At 42.9% G+C, this 16767-nt stretch overlaps 1 protein-coding gene across 7 annotated transcripts in view; it reads right to left on the bottom strand.

Moving 5' to 3' along the window:
* Positions 1-16767, bottom strand: part of Lpar1 (lysophosphatidic acid receptor 1) — a 116143-nt gene that overhangs the window by 85228 nt on the left and 14148 nt on the right. Inside the window, exon 2 of one of the 7 annotated variants that reach the window (XM_075967133.1) lies at positions 10388-10424. The exons of the other annotated variants lie outside the window; for them this stretch is intronic. The gene's annotated coding sequence lies outside the window, so the exon portion shown is untranslated. The remainder of the gene's footprint in view (positions 1-10387; positions 10425-16767) is intronic. 7 annotated transcript variants of the gene reach the window in all.

Below are 16767 nucleotides of genomic sequence, written 5' to 3'. Positions count from 1 at the left end.
CTCATCATTGCCTGAGTGGCCTCCAGAACACACATGTATTTCTCATCTTTCTGAAGATCTGAAGTCTAAGATCCATGCTCCCAGCAGATCTGGGTACTAATGAGGGACCTCTGTCAGGTGGAAGACTCCATCTTCCCACTGCATTCTCAGGAGCCAACAAAGGGGACTCTCAGGGCCTCTCTTGTAAAGTCACCATCACTCTCCTGACATAATCAAAGATCTCTACCACCATCTCCTCATGTCATCAACCCTGGGCATTAGAATTTCAGCATATGAAACCAGGAGATGGAGGAGGTACAAACATTAGGTTATGGTACCACAATTCCCCCTTCTCTGATCTGCTGTGGAACAACCCTTTTCTACACTGTGAATATGATGGAGGAAGATCATTGGTTAAATTAAAAGAAACTGCTTGGCTCTCATTGGTTAGGAGATAGGTGGGAGGAGTAAACAGAACAGAACGCTGGGAGGAAGAGGAAGTGAGCTCAGACTCGACAGCTCTCCTCGCCGGAGCAGACGCCTCAGCAGAGACGACATGCCCAGCTCCCAGGCGGACGCACGTGATGAAGCTCCAACCCAGGATGGACTTAGGCTAGAATCTTCCCGGTAAGACCGGTGCTATACAGATGATTAGAAATGGGCTAGTCCAGGTGCAAGAGTTAGCCTAGAAGAGGCTAGGTAGAAATGAGCCAAGCGGTGTTTAAATGAATACAGTGTCTGTGTAATTATTTCGGGTAAAGCTAGCCGGGCAGGCGGCTGGGGTGTTGGGGACGCAGCCCCGCCGCCCATATTACTACATGAATACGTAATACTCTCATTGGTTAATAAAAGGCTGACAGACAGGCAGGAAGTTAGGCAGGAAGTTAGGAAACTGAGACTGATGGAAAGGAGGGTGGAGTCAGGGAGATGCCAGCCAGTCACGGAGAAAGCAGGATGCATAAAAAAAATGAGGTAACAAGCCAGGAGGCACATGGCAAAGCATAAATAGAAATGCAGGTTAATTGAATTGTAAGAGTTAATTAGTAATAAGCCTGAGCTATCGAGGGAGCATTTGTAAGTAATGTTACGCCTCTGAGTGATTATTTGGGACCGGGCAGTCAGGACTGAAAGTGTTTATTTACACTGACCACTTTCAAATGTTCATTCATAAATCAGTAAGCATAACAAATAATTTGCTGGTTGGTCCACAGCCTCCTGAATATGGTGGGCTTTATATAGGAAGAAGCAAGGACCTGAGACAACAGCTTCTTCAGCCTTCCACATGCAAATGACTTTCCAGGGAGTTTTCACATCTTCAGCATTAGACTGGGACTTCAGAGTTTATAGACATACACATACAGGATTTACACACATGTACATATATGTTCTATTCCTCTAGAGAATCCTGACTGAGGAGTAAGCAGGCCCCCAAGTCACATCACACACAGAACTAACACCCTAATGGCTTACAGCCCTTAGCATGACTGACTGACCCAGGAAAATGCCAAGGCCCTGTTTGACATGCTCACGTTTTCCTCCCTTTTACCTTCAATTCCTCCTTATTCTGTTTTCTCTCTTGGAGTAATTAGGGATTAAACCTAGTGCCTTGGGTGTGTTAGGCAAGCACTCTGTTACTGAGCTACCCTGGCTCTGGCTTTGTTCCCGAACCCTTGTACTGCCATCTATGCTAAGACTCATGAAGGAAAGGCTGTGGCTTTCAGGAAACAGGACAGAGATGGGAATTTTTAAAACGCAATTGCACTTGAGGGTCTTCTGGGCCCTAAGAACTAACCACTATCTCCCTTCCCCACCAAGCAAAGCTATGGTAAGCTCCTGGTTCAGGCAGCACATCTTTAAAAGCCCATTTAGAATCCAGTTTTGAAAATAAACGTTATAGCTTCTCAAAGGCTGCATGAATAATTAAAATCCACTGGATAGAAATATCCAAATGAAAGCTCACATGAAGGATGTCATTAGCATCAGGGTAATATTTAACCTTTGATATATGTCCGTCTTGTCTCAAAACCAAATAAATCTCTTACGTAGAAATAATAGTGTTTTATTTTTCAATCTCTATCTTAGAACTTCCTTTCTTCTAGGTTAACAGCTGTCTCTACCGATATAATATTGTTATCTCAGCTGATTAAAAACAGCACCAAACCACTGTCAGGGCATTCACTTCCAGACCCAGGTTCAGCGAGGTTGCTAATCAAATCGCAGCTGTTCTAATAAAGCTGTTTACTTTCTTATTTTAAAAGGAACAAGGTTTTAAGTTGAGACTCATCTCCCCCTTTGCAAACCCATCTATTATGAGAAACCAATTTGATGCTCCCCTTATTCTGTCTGCTAACTGAATCACAGACACACATCCGTGTAATCTATCTGGGGGACAAAAAAATCATTTCATCTTACCAAACATTGTTCATGCCAAGAGCATCACACAAACCCAGAAGTATGACCTGATATGAGGAAAAAATTACGAAAGAACTTTTCAAAAATGGGGAAACTGTTCCCCAATGTAACTAACAGAGGGAGCCAGGGAGGATGAGCATCTGACAGGGTCCATTGCTTTCTGAGAGCAGATGAGGTAGAAATCTTGTTTGAAGTGAGGATAAACCTGGGACGTTACTATAGTAAACAGAGACGGGACAAGTCTAACCTGGTATTTCCTTGTGCCAAGCACGTCATTAGATCTGGCCATTTCTCCTCCTCAGGAGATGTAAGTCCTTTCTCTCCCCTGCTCCACTCACTGTCACTTGGTTCCAGTCACCTCCCTGGACAATGGCAAGGATATTTAATCTTATTTCTTACTTCACTTCTCTGCCCCTCTCTAACTTAACCTCCCATGGTCTAACATTAAAAAAAAAAACAAAAACATGTTTGCTATTGTCAAGGATCTGAAGGGAGGGGACCAACAAGATGCTCCCCGATTTGGACTTTGCCACATCCACCCTCAAAGCTTCCACTGTGGACCAAGAAAACCACTCAGAGTTGCTAGAAAACACCAGGCTAGTTCATGTCCCTTCATGTCCTGTTTTCACTGATCAGAATGGCCCTTTTCAGTCTCTTTCCAGTCCCTTGAAAGAAAGTGAACTCTCTTATCTGTCAATCTTCCAGGGCTGGCCAAAGTCTCAGAAGTCTCCTCCTTCCTCATTCCCACACACACCCATCACCGTTGGCAGGAAGTTGGTTGTACCCTATATGCCGTCACCTCTGTACCTTGCACATCACAACATTAACCACACTGACCTCTATCATCCAGACATCAGCACTTGGACCTTGAACATTTTAAAGATGGAGAGCTCACCAGAATTAACCTTTTCACTCAGACGCTCAGTTGGGTGGGCATACTAACAGTGCTCAGGTGAAGATTGCTAACTAAGAAGAGAGACCTAGGCAAGCAACTTAAAACCTGCAATGTCAGGTAAACTTTGAACATCACATAAGCAAATGTTGCATGCACTACAACTAGAAATATTTCTTTAAAAGTCTTAAGTGAGCTAAACGAAAATTAAGTGTTTATAACATCTTAGAATGGGAGGAGTATGTTTTATCATAATGCAAAACCTTAAAAAAGAAAAGTTTAATAAAAAAAACCACACAAACAGATAAAGCCACTTTCTGTTTAAAGGGAGGGATGGGAGGAAAGAAACACACAACTGGAAATACACTTTGTATCTTAGATAAACTACTAATAACTTGAAAAGGCAAGAGCTATATTATTAATATTCAAGCTAAACAAAAATAAACTGTAAAATGATACTCCTAATATAAAAATTGATAGGCACAAACAAGAAATATATATGTGAGATACAAATGGTCAATAAACCAGAAAAATGTGCTTTTTGATTGATCAACAGAATTTAAACCTAAATTTAAATCTAAAGTGCAATTTCTCCCAACCTACCGATGTGTTTTATCAGTTTATCCACTAATGCGAGGAAGGTTTCTATGAGACAAAGTTCTTTTACTCCTTCAGGCTAATTCTGGCAGCGTCTACCAAGAATCAGCCAGGCACACCCTTTGACCTATGAATTCTGCCTCAAGAGAGTACCATGGGGAGATAGCCAGCAATCTAGGTTGGCATATCTATACAAAGGCAGCATCACAAAACTCACAGTGAACCCAAAAGCAATGTGACAGTCTGAAGAGTAGGATTATTTGGTAAATAAAATATAGTCCAGGCATTGGAGAGATAGTTCAGTGGTTACACATACTCACTGCTGTTGGGACCAATTGAGTCCTGGCCTTCAGCAGCTCGTCCCTGCTAGAGCCTTCTAATTGAAGTTGCTAGAAGCTGTGCCTAGTCTAGAGGATCAGAGGATGGGATTTTCACCTTTTGGGCATTGACTGGAGGGTATTTAAGCCTCCATGGTGCTATTTATTTTTTTTTAATTTATTTATTTATTAAAGATTTCTGTCTCTTCTCTGCCACCGCCTCCCATTTCCCTCTTCCTCCCCCAATCAAGTCCCCCTCCCTCGTCAGCCCAAAGAGCAATCAGGGTTCCCTGTCCTGTGGGAAGTCCAAGGATCACCCACCTCCTTCCAGGTCTAGTAAGGTGAGCAATCCAAACTGCCTAGGCTCCCACAAAGCCAGTACATGCAGTAGTATCAAAAACCCATTGCCATTGATCTTGAGTTCTCAGTAGTCCTCATTGTCCTCTATGTTCAGCGAGTCCGGTTTTATCCCAGGCTTTTTCAGACCCAGGCCAGCTGGCCTTGGTGAGTTCCCGATAGAACATCCCCATTAAAGACGGGCTTTTGTACCAGCGATTAGAGGTCCGTGTGTTGGTCTGTCTCTGTGTTTCTTTCCTCAACCTCCAGCCCCTTGCCCGAAGCTTGTGAACTGGATTCTAGTATATAGAGTGCAGACGGAGGGCGCGTTGCATGGCTCACTGCTCCTGTAGCGGACCTAGATAGGTTCCTAATACCACATAGCGATTCAAAACTGCAGTCCCAGGGAATCTGATGTCCTCTTCTGACCTACATGGGCTTCCATACACACATAGTGTATATAAACTCATGTGGCCATAAGCATACATGCATAAAGATAAATAGATCTTTCTACAAAATGCATTCAGAGGATGAAATACATCCTTTTAAAAAAAATAAGTTATACTGTAGATGTCTTTCCAGAAATATTAAAGGTCAAATACCCTGAAATCCTTCCAGCATCAAAGCACCCGAACTCATTGACTGCATATGTGCCTCCAAAAACCCACAAGTGGAAGCTGTGTGGCTTCCGGTCAAGTTGGAAAAAGCAGCATGTATCGTAGGAAACAAACTACGTCAACAATCAGCTGACATGAAAGAAGGCTGAATATGGCCAATGTTGAGATCCCAATCCCAGTTAACTCTTAGTTCTAGGGTTTACAGGCAGAAATCAGGCCAGTAGACTCACATCAAAGATCTCTGCAACAAGCCGGATGTCAGCAGGTGAAGCGGAGATGTAAACACAGATGTGTGTCACAGGGATGGGGCGCAGAAGTGTGACTGCCTCGGGACTTAGATGAGAGTTGCAAAGAATTCTTGGAGAACGTACAGCCAGACATCCGCTATTAATTAACTGCAGACTGAAAATTAATTCTATTCGTCTGGCCAACAAAAAAAAAAACTCAAAGTGAAAATTGAAACTGTAGTGGCTGTGGGTTGAAGCAAAAGCAAGGGCATATTCTTTCCAAACTGATTTACCTTATGTTCTCAATTCCCAGAGGGGAAAAAAACCACATATGCTAATACAGGAATGGGACAGGGTTAGAGGCAGGAAGAAGGGGTTGGGGCTGGAGGGGCACAAAACATTTGGAAACAAGCCAGCACATACTGAAGTCATCAAAGCCAATAAATACAAAGTCTATACATACTGGAGTTGTCACAAATGGTTTATAAAATGACAATGTAAAATTATAATAGGATGATGTTTTAATAATTATTAATAGGACAATGGATTTAAAATATTTCCATTTGAAAATGGGGCTATCAAGATGGCTCAGCAACATAAAGGTACTTGCCAAGTCTGATGGCATGAGCTTGATCACCTGAGCCTACATGGTGGAAGGAGAGAATCAACTGCAGACTCCAGCAGGTCGTCCTCTGACCCCCAAAAGCATGGCCACCCCTCACACACCAATAAGTCAATAAATGGTTTTAAAAAATTGAAAATGATTCAGTGTTTCCAGAAATGGAAAATACCATATTTATGTGGAGAAACTCAATAGAGACTAATAATACAACAAAGAGCAGCTGGAGAGAGAATTAATACTTGAGAGTTTTACTGAGAAGAAATTATACAGAGCAGTCAATAGCGGCAGAAAAAAAAAGATCAGAAAATGAAGATTAGAGGCAGGTAGGATTGCAGCCTCAGAAACATCTGAGCAGATATCCAACCTACAGAGGCAACATGAGTAAAGAAATAGGCTTAAAAAAGGAAATCCCACAGACCATGTGTGGCTCAGGCCTGTAACCCCAGCGCTAGGGAGGCTGAAGCAGAAAGAGTTCCCTGAGTTTGAGGCCAGTCTGGGATAGAAAGAGTTCAAGGCCAGTCTGGTCTACGCCTTAACAAAATAATAAATAAACAAATAAATAAATAACTCCCAGAATTAGAAGAAGACCCGCGTCCTCAGAATCAGAAAATAGAAACATTAAAATAACGCAGGCAAAAAAATCCAAGAATTTTCTAGACCAGTGGCTAACACAATACATCAAATAGCTCGTCTATGAGTAACATTTTCAAGCTCAGAACAACTTGCCTGCAGGTCTCACAAATGGCCTGCTGCTGATGTTAACAGTGGCTGTCCCTGGGGTCTGAGTGTCCTTCTTGCATTGGTATCTGGGGAGCGGGGAGGGAATTGGGGGAACAAGAAAGTCCGTAGAAGATTCTTGATGTTGACACACATCTGGCATCAATTTTGACTCTTGGGAACCCGAGCAGCAGAAGCACAAAGACCGAAAAGTAAGGTTGGAGCTGGGACCACCTGCCCCAAAGCACATTCAAATTTACAATCCCCGGCAGTCATAGAGGCAAAGTCAACATTTACCAAGGCCTTTCAAGACAGGGCAGAGCTGAGAGCATGTGCCTGCTGGTTCTCTTTTTAATAGCATCAAAACTGCCTCTGATATAAAACTGTTTGCTATGATATCCTTGAACTTTCTGGAAGCCACAGATCTCAATCGCCCATTTAGTCGGGAGTAAAAACACAGACCACAGGTAGCATACTTCCATGTGACCTTGGACACATATGATTATCTAATGATAGAGAAACCTCTCTGCCTGCTTGAGCTCACACAAAATATCATGACTTCCCTTCTTCTTCCAGAAGTAGACCTCTGCAGGCTGATCCCCAGTCAGAGAACAAGAGCACCAAAATTCAGAGGAAAATATAAATGTTTTCTATCCAGCATTTGCCTGGGCTGTAAAGGAGTGACTTTGTGGTTCTGCCCAGATTCACAGAGGACACAAGAAAGGATCAGGTCACCAAAGAGGGTTGGGAAGCTCTTCACTCCTAGAAACACTACGACCTGCAACTCGTGAGCTTCAAAGGCGATGCAGCGCTCTCCTGCACTTATCGTGTGTGCTTAAGTGGATGATGGGTGTGTCCGTGTTTGCTTTTAATGATCAATCGACAGGCTGGAGTTTAACTCGTCTTACTTCAGCTTTAGCTTCTTCTAGAGTGTTCTCAAGGTAGCTTATGCGTGGTGTTTATTATAAAACTGAACACAACATCTCGCGCAACTGGAAAGGAACTTTTAGAATTATCTAGCTCCCCTTATTCAGCGTTTGCACTGAGCAGGGATATCTGTTGTGGCATCTCTGCTGAATCCCTTAGTTACAGGAAGCTCACTACCTTCCAAGGCCAGCGGTGAAGTCCCTGGGCAAGTCACTCGTTCAAATCCTCTCTTAAATATAGTTCAAACCATGGTGCCTAAAAAGCCAATCAAGATGGAGAGGGATATAGCTCAGTGCTATAATACTTTCCTATGATGTACAATGCGCTGGGTTCAATCCTCTCTACCACAAAATAAATAAATACATACATACATACATACACACATGAATACATTAAGAGTCCATCAAAGGCAGCTAGCTGCTCCTGTAACCAAACTTTTGCTTTTGATCCATCAAACACTCCAGGCTTATCACGTGATGAAGTCAAAGATGATCTCCTCGCTTCTTACTCACGATCCCTACTTCTGATGTTTTCAACTCCTTTCAGCGGTCACAGTCCAATATTATATCTTCGACAGGTATGCATATCTGTGTACTCAAACACACGCCTCCATAAACCCACGAAAGCAGATGAAGTGAGCAGGCATGCCCTGTGGTTGTAGCTGACTGGATGGCTGAGAGCAGAGCGGAGTCCTCGGAAATCTTCCTGCCAACCCAAAGCTGTCATCTAAAACAGGGTTTGGGGCTTTCCCACTGTGACCCCAGGTAAACAGGTATCTAAAGCAGGTATCCAGATCAAGGGTTCCACAGATAATAAATCATAAAGAATATATTTGACAATACTGAGAATGCCTTTTTAAGCAAGTACATCGTACAAAATATAAACTTAAGTTTCGTGTCATTTCAGAAATTGCAGGAGAGTCTGTCGAATCTCAAGCCCGAATTCACTGGGCCATTTAGGAAGGAATTCAAGTCAGTGATTCAAACAGTAATTTAAAAAATCCAACATTCTGAAACAACAGAATCCAAATATATCCATCTGATAGTTACAGGCTGGGGATTGACATGTGGAAAACACAAAAAGATTGTTATCCATGATTAAGCCACTATGATACTATAAGAAAACCTGATATGTACAGAAAACAAAAAGAAAAAAAAACCAAAAGCCTATGGCCACCCATAACATACCATAGTCTCAAATCTGAGTTGAGGTGTTTGGGCCAGCTTTGGTTTACAGAACCATGGCTGCAGTGGAGCCTGTAATGTGTTCATTATCTGATCCCATGGAGGGTCATGATCCGCTGTTTAAGAAGCTGAGTAAAGAAGATGTGGAAGGATGGGGTGGGCCCGATGGGGCTGAATTGCTAGGGATAAAGCCACTCAACGTTACTGTTCTCTCACCTTGATAACTTTGCTTTGGGACTAAAAACACAAGTGTGGAGGAATCTTTCAAGAGAGAGAAAGAGAGAGTGAAGTGAGGGAGGGGAAACACAGGAAAGAAGCTCCAACCCCAGAACAAGGAATTCCTCCCACTGCACCAGACAGCCTGCAGCCTTTCTGAAGGCTAGAATGTCATCCCTCCAAGTTCAAGTTATAAATGTCTTTTGTATCAGTTTCATGTTGTGATACAGTGATCTTCCCAAACAAGCAACTCAAACTCAAGCTAGTTGATGGTTGCAACAAGAAGAATAATGCATCCTAAAGGGTCATTTTCTATGTTCCAGGATGATGACTGAATCCCCTTCTTCGCGAATCAAGACAGTATTCATATATCAAATATAGAACGTACTCATAGAATCCTTTCTGTCACTTGGGGTCCTAGTTTTCAAACCTGCACTCTACTTGAGTTCCAAATACAGATTCAAACTTCAGACAAAACACCCAACCACAGAACTCATTCTGAAAATGCCTGGAACCATCTACTCCACAAGAGGTGAAATGCCAAACCTCCCAACGGCAAATGGACTAACCATGACCCGGACCATGTGGTGCAAGATGAAGCCAATTAATGTTCCCTTAAAAATAGCTCAAGCAACTCCTCGCTTTCCGGTCCTAATTGGCCATCACAGGACTTCAGAAGCCAGCATGTGTTGGGATACAGAGAAAAAAGCAACACTTTCCGACCATTGTACTCCTTGACCCGGAGTGAACCCAGTGCAGCCTGCGTTAAAGGATCCTGAGGCCTTTACAGAGGCCATAATCTGTCAAACATTTACAATTACAAGGAGATCAATAAAAATGGGATTGCTAAATAGTTCTTTAACAGTTTGTTCTGGTCTTTTGATTTAAAATAATATGTATTGAAGGGAGGGGAAAGCAGTGGCCCCACAATAAATGAAATTCTGTGAAAAAAAAATTCTAAGACTGGAAGGGATTTTGGTGCTGTCCTTCTCGTCTACAGATTCATCCAGAATCACAGGGCAAACCACTGTCGAGGGCAATTTCAACAAAGACAACTTCTTCTCAGTATTTCCTTGATTGACTTAGTCCCTTGTCACCAAGACTGTCCTCGACCTCCCCCTTTCTAATTGGAACTGAACATCCAGCTGCTTGCACCTAAAGACACTATCCCTGCCCTTGAATATCAGATTACCCAGCTTCCTGATCTCTCTAGTTCCTTCCCTTTGTCCAGCCTCAGCTCTCCCAAGCTTAACCGCATGCTCGGTCCTCTGCACCAGCCTGCTGCCTCGCACAGTCCTTTCTGCCAGTCCGCCCTTTGACACTACCGTCCCCAGGAAAACTCACACAGCTGCTCTGTTCTCATTCACAGTCACCAGGGACCCTGTGGAGACAACCAGAGACCAGATAAGGCTGTCACTATGAATCAACGTATTCTAATCCCAGTTGAGCCCTAAAGCTGCCATTTCCCTTTGCTCTCTCCATCCTTCCTACTGCCTCTTCCCTCCAAGACAGCCCACAGTATGCAGGTCCCTCATGGAGAAGGCAGTGGGAATTACTCAAGAAGCTCCAGGGCCCTCTCCTCTCACCCTTTCCTCTCCCTTCAACCTTCCACCCCATGAGTGATCCGGGCTGTTCTTCTACCTCTCTTCTCCAGTCTGTGGACCACACTCATCTTCCCTACCTTAGACACATAGACCTGTCAGGGGCTGCCTCAGCCTCTAGACGGTCAAATGGTCTGAAATGAGGATCTCACACATGTTATTGTGCCACAAGTTTGCCACTGTGGGATTTAGAAAGTAATCCGAAGTGGGCTACTGCAGGCCAGGATAGTGTTATCACTCCTATAACGCGATCCTCCTGCCTCTGACCCTTCAGCGTATCCTACTGTGGTCACAGGCTGACCTTCATTGATGTTGTCCTCTGTGGAGCCAAGGCTGGAAGCACAGAGATCCACACAGCTTGACAACAGGGAAAGGGTGCAGCGTTAGATTGTGTAAGCGTGAGCTTGATCCCATTCAGCAACTCTCAAGCCTATGATTATGTGCAACGTAGTACTTATAGGCAATATCCTGAAAGCTGCCCTCCCATCGTTCCGCAAGGAATGTGGAACATGCAGCATCTCCCTCTGACTGAGGCAGCAGAGCTACTTGTCTGAACTGTCTCCCGTTGGCTCACAGTTGCTTTCCTAAGATAAGCTTTGGCGCTATGCCACAGACCTGTACTAAATGTGGCTTTGTTCAAACTTCGCTTACTGTGAAGATAGTGTTTGGAATAAGGCATGGTGGTTCATGCATGTAATCTCACCCTATGGGGAGCTGAGACAGGAGGATGGCTGTCATTCCAAGGCTTTCTTGGGCTAATAATAATAATAACAAATTGTGTTTAGAGACACAGTCCACTATTTTAACTGTCTATAGTTTGACAAACTACAGAAAACATCTTGTCTCCGCCCCACACTGTGAAAAGTCATGCCCCTTGGTCTCACTAATTTCTGTTTTCACTCTGGCTGTGCTGTATGAGGTATGAAGTGTGGGCATCGTTTTGGACATCAGTTTCACCATCACTATCACTGGCTAGTAAAAAATGTCTTTGTAGTTTGAGACAGCAAAGTCTGTCGCCGGGGAATACACTCAAAAGTAATTGCTTGAGAGATTATGAAGATGGCTCATCAAGAAAATGCTCCCCTTGCCACCACAAGGAAATGAGTTTGATGCCCAGAAGCAGCATTTTAAAAGAGCAAGCATTAGTGGCAAAGGCCTAGAAGGTCAGTGCTAGGGAGGCAGGAGCAGGCAGATTCCTGGGGCTCACAGTCCAGCCAAACCTGATGGGTGAGTTCTAGGCCAGCGGGAGACCCTGTCTCAAAATAGAGGTGGCACCTGAGAAACAGTACCCAAGGTTCCTGCATTGATCTCCACATGCATTCTCTCTCTCTCTCTCTCTCTCTCTCTCTCTCTCTCTCTCTCTCTCTCTCTCTCTCTGTGTGTGTGTGTGTGTGTGTGTGTGTGTCAGAGAGAGAGAGAGAGAGAGAGAGAGAGACACCAAGGAAACCACCTACTTATGTCACTGTGCTGAGGGGACAGAAGGACATGCCTAGAAAAGATCTGAACCAGAGAAACAGTAGAAGAAAACATCCCACAAATTTGACAGTGGCTGTCTCTCAATCAGAATAATTATGGCTTCCTTTTTCTCATTATACTTTTTATTTTCTACAGTGAGTTAAAAAGTTCAAGGATATTTTTTTCTTCTTGAAAACCAAGTACTATTTTTCTCAAGCCAGTGACTCTGGTTGTACACAGTGTAAGGAAATGGCATGACAAGTTGTGAGTGAAACTGTTTTAAGATAGTAAAGAGACAGAAAATACAACTCCAAAACTAAAATAACGGCTGCCATATTAGAGCTGGGATTGCTGGGGTGGGACACCACGACTAAAGCAACGTGGGGAGGAAGGGGTTTATTTGACTATGCTTCCACATCACTGTTCATCATCAAAGAAAGAAGCCTGGACGGGAACTCAAAAGAGGCAGGAGCTACATTAGGATGGGCGCTGATGTAGAGGCCATGCTGCTTACTGGCTTGCTCCCCATGGCTTTCTCTGCCTGTTTTCTTATAGATACCAGGACTGCCATCCCAGAGATGACTGGCACCAACAGTAAGCCGGCCCTCCCACATCAATCACTAATTAAGAAAATACCCTAGAGACTTGCCTACAGCCTGATCTTATGGACCATTTTCTCTATTAAGGCTCCCTCTCTGATGACTCTAGCTTGTGTTACACTGACATAAAACTAGACAGCATGGTGGTTAATTGAACTATTAGACAACTTAATGGTTTATTATCAAGCTATCAAAATTCGACTCCAAACATGTTACCATGTGCAACATTGGCTTTAGACCATGGCCGATAGAAACAAAGCACACATTCACTACCTCTACAAAGAAGCAGACCATAAAACAGGCCAAAATGGGAAAAGGTCATAAAAGGAAAAAAAAGATTAAATGATAATTCTACTTATTATAGAAATGAAGATATGATGATTGGGCTTGTTGCTTATGTACTGTTTGTAGTTTCAAAAGCATTTTAATATTTTGAGCACTACTTCATGTAAAAAACAATTTTGAAGGAGAGGTGAAGTTTTAACATATTTGAAGTGTATTTAATGAAAAATTTTACACCTGGGTTATTTTGTCATTAAAATGAGATGGAAAGATGACAGAAGGAGAGGCAAAGAAGTGATGGGCATTCTTCATGTGTGATAGCAAGCTCAAAGTCAGCCACCAGCATCCACCAGGACAATTACTGGCCAGAATTAATGCTTTCCTCCCAGTCAAAACGGAGAATGTGTCAACGGAGAATATTCTGCTGCAGAATATTTGTGGACCCTGTAAAGATGTGTCTCTCCCTAAGGCACCTTCTGATTGGTTTAATAAAGAGCTGAATGCCCAGTAGCTAGGCAGGAGGTGGGATTTCCAGGGAGAGGAAGAGAGGAGGCAGAATCTAGGCACACCATTTTGCCAGCAGACCCAGAGCAAGTCAGATGTTTCATAATAAGAAGAGGTAACCAAGCCACATCGCAGAGCACTGGTTAACAAACAATATGAATTAATTAAGTTATAAGAGCTAGTTGAGAAAAAGCATAAGATACAGCCAAGCTTTCATAATTAATAATAAGTCTCTGGGGGTCATTGTTTGCAGACTGGCTGTCTAAAGATAGTCCGACAAGAGAGCTTGCTACAGCCTGTCATAGCATATTGTCATTGATTGTGGAGTTTGACTGACAGTGCCTGGACATTGGAGATCAGGGGAGAGCATGGCTGACTGTGCTGCTGGCTGTCATGCGGGCTTGGACTGTTCCTTCCTGTACACATGGACTTCCCTCAGTGCTCGTGTCTGTGGAGAGCTACCTCTTCTGGAAAGATCCTATTGGATTGAAGCTCCACTCATACTCCTATGACTTCTCTTAATGCCAGCTCTCCCCTAAAGGCCTCTCCCCAAACCCAGGTATGTCTGGGGTTCACGCTTCAATCCTACTGGTTGTGGAGAGGCAGTCTGTCCATACTGAAGACTGAATACAGTTTACTACTCATCTTTCCTATGGGAGAAATGTATTGACGCATGAATGCTCTAATGCCTACACCTAGAAAGAGAACCCACAGAGAGAGGACTGCTGAACTTGCCTAAAGGTGAGACAGTCTTTTGGGGTTCATGACTCATGAAAGAGTCTGCGAGACATTCTGCAGGACACAGCAGATAGTGACTGAACTGTCTTTGAAATTTCCTGCTTCATGGAAATGTCTGCTGGATACTATGGGCCTGAAGGCTGAAGATGGATGCCCCAACGGTACAGAGGAACTTTGGGTGACTGTACAGGCAGCGAGATATCTCTGTCATTTCTAGAGCTTTGGATTTCTTGTTTGCTTAGGTAATATTATATCCTTCTGGAGTCTTCGATGGAATTGAAGAATGGTTAGTTATAGTTATAGTTTTCCTTGGTTATTATAAAAGATAAAATAGATATAAATATTGTAACTGTAATTCTTGCTTGATAACTGTTTTGTTATATGTAATCTTACTGTGTTAAAATGAAAGTCTTTCTTTTTTGTTTAAACAGAAAAAGGGAAAATGATGGGGGAGAGTCTTCTGTTTTGTGTTAATTTCATTGGTTAAATAAAGAGACTGCCTTGGCCCTTTAATAGGACATAAAATTAGGTAGGCGGAGTAAACAGAACAGAATGCTGGGAGAAAGAAGCTGAGTCAAGGAGTCGCCATGATTCTCCTACCGGACACAGATGCAGGTTATGATCTTCCCTGGTAAGACACCTCGTGGTGTTACAGGGATATTAGAAATGGGTTAGAGCGATATGTAAGAGCTAGCCAATGAGAGGCTGGAACTGATGGGCCAGGCAGTATTTAAAAGAATACAGTTTCCGTGTAATTATTTGGGGCCTAAGCTAGCCATGTGGGCGCCGGGGATGCAGCCCTGCTGCTCCTATTTCAACCGATGAGGATTTGAGGTCCTTGGCCCTCTCCTTGGGAACAGCCAGATGCTTAAGTAGCTGGAACTTTTCTTGAATATCCATTGCCTAACACGTGGCTCGGGGTTGAGATCACTTGAAACCAAGACATTCACCTGCTGCTTCCAATTCTAAAAATGACATTTCTTAAGGAAGCTTAGTCTTTCATCTACACGGCTTTTTCTCTCAGACCCACACAGAAGGACTCTCTCGGAACCTTCACAGCACATAGGGGTGCTTTGAATTCTTCCTGGCTCTGCCTTAAGGCTTAAGGCTGAGCTAACCACATGTCTCTGCCCCCTCCTGGACCAACCTATCTCTGGTATTAGCCTGAAGCAACGCCCATGCCTAGTACCTGCCTGAACCAACACCTCATCTAATCCCAAACACTGCCTATACCTGTGTTTCAGATTGAGAGCCTGGAGACCTGTCTGGTTTCCATGTATCAGTCAGACTAAGGAGAAAGAACTCAACAGCAAACAGGGATACAAGCAGATGAATCAGCCCCAAGCACACACTAAATCCTCAGTTGCCTGGACTTCCAGGATAAATATTGATTATTAAATGAGGAATTGGGTAGAGTTAAATAAAAGGCCTATATCTTATTTTCCCCCTCAATTTCTAAATAACAAAAAAGAAATATAATAAAATATTCATATTGAAATATGTGAGTATAGAAAACTGAATGATGTGAAAGACAAAAATGATGTTTAGACATCTTTAAATCAGTTGATTTTTAGCACGTTGGTAAGAAAAGCTGCACTAGAGGGGGAAATGGGCAAATGGTGACCAGGGGCTACCAAGTATTGGTTGTGAGATTGCTAAGTTTTGCAGACCTGATGGGGGTAACACAGTGACCCTAGCTAATACTATTTATGAATGGTCACAGTAGTACAGAACCTGGGAGGCAGAGACAAGGAGCAGGAGTTCAATGTCATCCTTACTAAACAGTGAGTTCAAGACTAGCCTGGGCTATATGAGACCCTGTCTCAAAATAACAATAATGATATAGTCTCATATACTTCAAATTTGTTCAAAAGTGAGCCATAGGTGTCTAGCAAAAAAAAAAAAAACAAACAAACAAAAAAAAGAAAACCACACAAATAAATGAGCAGGTAAATGTTGGGTATGTTGAGTATTGAAAGATTGGAGTCATCATTCCATATCAAGTTATCGAGTATTACTCTTTAAACATAGCTATATTTCAATATAGTTGTTAATCTCAACACAAAAGAGCTGACTAGGGAAAAGGAAAAACCAGTTTGCCAGATACCTTTTATCCGCTTCCAAAAGGAGCTCATCCCTCTAAAATGTTACTAAAACTCGGGCATCATTAAACCTGAAAGCGGTCCTCCCCTATCTCTTTTATGCTTCTCTGGGAAGTCACAATGCACACTCTTTGATGGGTTTTACAAAATGTCAATAACTCACAATTTGGATATTTTACATTCTTTTGAAGCAAGCATCAACAGATAAATCTAAGATAATCATACTTTTCCATGTTCCCTGTACCTCAGGAATGAAAAGAAAACAGCTTTTTAAATCCAGAGGCCAAGCTAAAGTCACTGGAGAATTACCTTCCCAAAACACAGAAAGAAAAAAATGCATAGGAGTCTCCCAACATCAGCTAGAGCTTCTTGGCCGAGGCTACCTAAATAGTACAGAGCAAAGTCTTTAAAATTAAGTGCAGGGACAAAATAAAATCAGAGTC

The sequence above is a fragment of the Microtus pennsylvanicus genome, chromosome 3 (genome assembly GCF_037038515.1).
Source record: "Microtus pennsylvanicus isolate mMicPen1 chromosome 3, mMicPen1.hap1, whole genome shotgun sequence".
NCBI lineage: Eukaryota > Metazoa > Chordata > Mammalia > Rodentia > Cricetidae > Microtus > Microtus pennsylvanicus.
This window is presented reverse-complemented; position numbering and strand designations above follow the sequence as displayed.